The sequence below is a fragment of the Mizuhopecten yessoensis genome, unplaced genomic scaffold (genome assembly GCF_002113885.1).
Source record: "Mizuhopecten yessoensis strain PY_sf001 unplaced genomic scaffold, ASM211388v2 scaffold1779, whole genome shotgun sequence".
In the NCBI taxonomy this organism is placed as follows: Eukaryota; Metazoa; Mollusca; class Bivalvia; order Pectinida; family Pectinidae; genus Mizuhopecten; species Mizuhopecten yessoensis.
In genome coordinates, this window is record NW_018404217.1 from 1,142,127 (window position 1) to 1,148,126 (window position 6,000).

The window sequence follows — 6,000 nt, forward strand, 5'->3', positions numbered from 1 at the left end:
GGACAGTGTTGTGTCTGGCCTAATGATACTATCTATAATTATATAATCTGGTTGTAGTATTCAAAAAGGGGACAGTGTTGTATCTGTCCTAATTATAACATTTTATCCTACTCTGGTGTAGTATCCAGAAACAGATAGTGTTGTATCTGTCCTATTTTCCCACAGTGTTATACTAATACAATGCATATAGTAAATATAACTATATGACAATATGGTGTCTGTCCTGAGCTTTTCATTATGATTGATGTTGCATTACTGAGCCATGGAATTTATTGCTTCAATACAGATTGATATTTGTGACTTATAAATTAAATTGTTTGATGTTAACACTTTTGCATTGAGTAACATTTACTAAGTTTTACAATTTGAAATTTGTTGGTCTGAGTTAAGCGTTTCATTATATATATATATATATATATATATATATATATATATACATCAGCCTTATGGCATAATTATGCTTAAAGCTTCTTTAACAGTTACTTCCATGCCCATGTTGTATGTTGATGCATACCATACTGGGTTTTACAGGTGGTTATATATTAAGTTGTTGCTATCATATTGTACTGTAGTATACTAGTATCATGTGCAGTTCTATGCATAGGGTAACAGCCTTTGGTATTATGTATATATAGGTTAATTAGCTATATATATACATGTTAAATACAAATGACTATGCGGATCATGATCCTATGTACAAATGCTGGTTTATGTTTCTGTATCTCAATTTTATTATTTTAGGTGCCATTGTAACTCTTTATAATGCCTAAAAGAGCACCAAAGGCGACAAAATCGCCTGGAGTCACCTCAAAGAGAAGGCGCCAAGCTCCTTCGTCTGCCCAACACCAGGACTATCAAGTTGATGGGGCCACCAGTGTGGGTCATGCCAGTTCTCCACAGTCAGCTCCCGTACCTCCAGACCAAACTCCCATTGTGCAACCACACACCTCTTATCGGCCTTTGGTGCAGATCCCAGAGGAGGATGGGCCGCCAATGAATCTCAACATTGCCTCCCTTGCAGCTGTGGTCACCAGTTCAGTCACAGATGCCGTGATGACAGCCCTACAAAGGGGTGGTGTTTTTGCAGCTGCTACACAACCCAATGGTTCATCACCTGGCCAGATCAATTCAACTGACCCTTCTCCAGTATGCCCAACTGCAGCGTTAGGTGCTCCTAACCAAATTCAAGCAACAGGTGGGTTTCCACAATCTACTGGCATTGCACCGCCCATTTCATTGGCATGCCAGCCATTGTACAAACGTGTATCACCCGAAATGAGAGAAAAAGATATTTCTGGTAAATTTGTCGAAATGGCTTCTTGTCAGAATTTTGAGACATTTAGCACGGCTTTGGAATGGATTGCTAAAACTAAGTTAGGGTGTTCAGAGGTCATTCACATTCTAGATGATTTCCTTTTTATTGAAAATACCAGGGAAAAAGCACAACATTCTCTTCATCGTTTTCTTGGTTTCTGTAAGCAAGTTGGGGTTCCTATTGCTGCTGAAAAAACTTTTATGCCTTTAGCAACCATGGAGTTTTTAGGCATCACACTTGATTCAATCAAACAGGAAGCTAGACTCCCCCCAGATAAAGTACTAAAATGTCAGCAGTTACTAACTGGTCTGCTGTATCAGAAAAAATGTACAGTTAAAGAGTTACAAAGCATTATTGGTTTCCTTAACTTTGTATGCCAAGTCATTGTTCCAGGTAGACCTTTCTTGCGAAGGATGATAAATTTGACTATTGGTGTGAAGCAGCCTTATCACCATATTAGGTTAAATCAGGCCGCCAGAGATGACATCAGAATGTGGCTGGCCTTTTTAGACAGTTTCAATAGATGCTCATTTTTTCTTGATGAAAAATTCATCACTAGTGATGCTATTCAACTTCATACAGATGCTGCAACTACTTTGGGTTTTGGGGGCACATGTGGGAAACATTGGTTTTATGTTTCCTTCCCAGATTCTTGGGCAGATTTCCACATCTCCATCAAGGAGTTTTACCCAATCCTATTAGGGGTGAAACTTTGGGGACAACTCTGGCAGAATCATTGTATATTGTTTTTTACAGACAATGAGGCTCTGGTTTATATAATTAACAAACAGACTAGTAAGGACGAGATTCTTTTAACCATTGTTAGAAGGCTGGTGCTACAATGCATACGTTTAAATGTATTATTTAAAGCCAAACATATTCCAGGCAAGAAAAATATCTTAGCAGACCATCTTTCTCGATTACAGATAACAGACTTCAAGAGGAAAGCTCCTTGGATGAGTGATGAAGTATAACCTCTATTTTGATGTTTCAAACGGGAACGTAATATCGTGCTTAGGTTGATAACGGTAATAAACCATCGTTGCTATGGCGGACGAGACTATATGTGAACTATGTATGCTTATCAAACATTTCTGTAACACAGCATGCTATTTATGGTGTATTTATTTATGAAAATATAACAATTTAAGAACATGACACAACTGCCGCTGCTGTTTGACAAGAATTCACGCTGTGTCAAAATATTATCCAATCCGGTGTAAGGGAAATAACTCTTACGTTGGTAAAGTCGCATTGAGAAAAAATATTCAAATATATTTGTGAGATTTTGTGATGAATTGTATATTCAATGACAGTAAATAAAGTCACTACATATATGAATAATTATTATTAATATGAATAAAAAAGGAGTACAATGTCAATCTCTTTTCTCCATGCATGTTTTCCCACTATTGTTAATTATCCTTCCTTTCACAAGCACAAAATGCACCTATTCTTTATTACCCATTTACCGATTGCCATTCTGCACGTAAATGCTCATGTCACATCATTGGAGGATGCTAACTAATGAAAGTTACAACAATGCGTCACAAAACAGGGTGAAAAAAAAGGAGAGGGAGAAATGTTTGTAAGGCATCATCTAAGAGGTGATTGATTTTGCAAATTCCAAAGGCAACATCATCACATGACTTGATTTTCAATTAGCAAATACAGAACACATATCTGAGGTATTATAGTAGATATTGATGCTCAACGTGTTACTGAAGCAATTAAATTTAAAGTGGTGAACGGCTTTAATGTCACACTGACATAATTCTAGTTTTATATGTTTTTTCGTGAATAAAATTGATGTGGTCTGACCATGAACCATGACAATTAAGAAAAACTCCAAGATGTTTATGCTTGTTAAGTTCGCCGCAATGTTGTTAATGAATATAAGGTCAGGATGTAGTCCATCATTATTATGTTTGTTTGAAATTAGAATGGCTTCTGTTTTGTTGGGATTAAAAGGTAAACCCCATCTATTTGCCCACATAGATATTCTATTAAGATCAGTATTTAAAATTTCAGCAGCAGCTATTTTATCATTATCATTTAGCACACATCAGCAAAATAAGTGACATTAGACTGAATTTCATGTTCTAAGTCATTAATATAAATAAGAAATAAATATGGACCGAGGACCGAGCCCTGTGGTTCCCCAGTTGGGAAAGTCTTCCAGGAAGATTGAAATTCATTAATTACTACACGTTGCTGCCTATCTATTAAGTAATTAGAGAGCCAGTTGAGCACATTATCTTTAATGCCATACTTTTTTAATTTATATACAAGTCTATCATACCAAACCCTGTCAAATGCTTTACTAATATCGCAAAAAAAACTAGTCTTGCTTCTTTTCTTCTATCAAGTGGTTTAAGCACTGTATCATATACTGTTAATAACTGGTTCACTTTAGTCTTTGGGGAGAAATCCAGATTGATTTTTAGAAATTATATTATTTGTTGACAGATAATTGAATAGATATTTAAAAAATCTTTTCAAGCATTTTACTAAAAAATGGTGTGATAGAAATAGGTCTGTAATTAGATGGATCACTCCTCACCCCCTTGCACTTAAAAATAGATTGGAGGTAAATAGCTAGATTCCAGGGTTTTATTAAAAAGAATGCGTAAAGGCTTAACATGTGATTCAGATACACCTTTGATAAATTTAGGGTGAATTGAGTCAGGGACTGGGGGCTTCTTAACATTAATGAGATGGAGCTGGTCACATACATCTTGCTCGGTAATCATAATATTTGATAGTTGATGGGGGAAAGGAGGCATATTAGATGGGACGTCTTCAATAGTTTCATCAGTTGTAGAAATAGATGTGAAGAAAGAGTTAAATGATTCAGACTTATCTAAAGGATGTACTTTCAATTCGCCATTAATTTCCAAAGGATAATCAGTATCATTTTTAATTTTTGAATTAATAACAGATTTTGCTAATCGCCACCATTTTCCAGGGGGAATGCTTTTGTCAGTAAGAGAGTTTTGTAATGTTGAAAGATAATTTTGTTTTGCATTTCTGATCATGGTAATAACTGAATTTCCTAGTTGTCTATATTTTCTCCATGAAGTGGGAGTATTAACTTGTTTAGCCTTTGAATGTTGTCTATTTCTCTGTCTCATTTTCAGGCGGATTTCATTATTCATCCATATTTTATCATTTAGTCTTATTACTACAGTCGTATGTGGTACACATTTGTCAATACATGTCATTATTTTACAAGAAACAATTTCATTTAAAACTTCAATATTATCTATGTTACTGAGCTCATCTTCCCGGTCAATTGCTGAAAGATAATGATTAGTATGAACAAAGTCTGTATTATTAAAATGTCAAATATATATATACAGCTGCGCTGTCATTATATGACCCACTGGTGATGCTAGACACAGGACAAAACTTAATTATGTGAAATTCAAACAACTACCGAAAGAGAGGACGAAGAAACCCACCAGCATTGTTTACCACCTTGTTGGAGGAAGGATGAACGTAAGACACATATTAGATTGTAACTATAAAAACAGGAAATAAATATAATGATTAAAGGAAAGATAAACAGATTGTCAACATTGTCAGGACCTGTAAATGCGATTGTGATTGTGAATTATTATATTTTTTAGCTTACAATTTATCTCAATAGCTTTATGAGTGTGTTATGAAACGTAAATGATCAAAGGAGGGGAAGTAACTCTGATAAAAGTAGGTTTGTATGTGCCTATTTTACATACATATAAATTAAATCCACCATTGGTGTTCCCGATTCTATTTGTGTATTTTTTTTAACTTTTAACTTGGTCTCCAGCTATTACCAGGTTAATCTAAAATGACATATTAACCATTTGGTTCAACGGTTTGTAGGAAAAACCATTAAAGGTAATTAATTGTCCATCATTTTAGTTTTAGATAGAATCTCATCATTTATGATTAGGAAGTCTAATCACAGAAATACGTATATTACGGAAAAAAGATGAGACAGGGTTTAAAACGATATTTAACGATGGCTATTTTTTTTAATTACAAGAAATATATTCCACCTTAATTTTGTAAATATAGGTTTCGCTTTTAGTGTAAAAATGTTGCAAAATATCAAATTAAAAGCTTCCGCACCTCCTATAACGACGCATTTGATAAAAACAATGTTAAAATTATTAAAAACCGAAAATGAACAATTCCCCTTAAAAATGTAAAGATCGTTTATTGAGTCTACCAAACATTGAGCGCAATGATTTATATTTGATGCCACTTTTCCTTCTTGCCAATACTAAGACCACTACTAAAGGAAAGGAATTATATAACAGCATTAAAGTTTTAAGAAACACATCTAAGAATTTTTTTTAGCGCTTTGCAAAACACAAAAACAAACACTTAAAATAAAGTGAATGCGTTTAAACTGAAAACACAGGTTTATCATTATATATGAATATTTTGTTGATTTGATAAGAAGGTGTCAGAATAATCACTAGAAATATAAAGTATGGATACACATACTTAATAAAACAATAATAAGTCAATATAAAAAGCCAACATCAAGTCAACATTTACTGCACCTCGTCGGCCTAAGACTCAGAAATAGTTTGTAAGATAAAAACTGTATTTTATGTCTTAAGTGTTCACCAAAACAGACACTGGTATACTGCCAATGTGAGGTAAATATCTGTAAAACCCCTCATTAT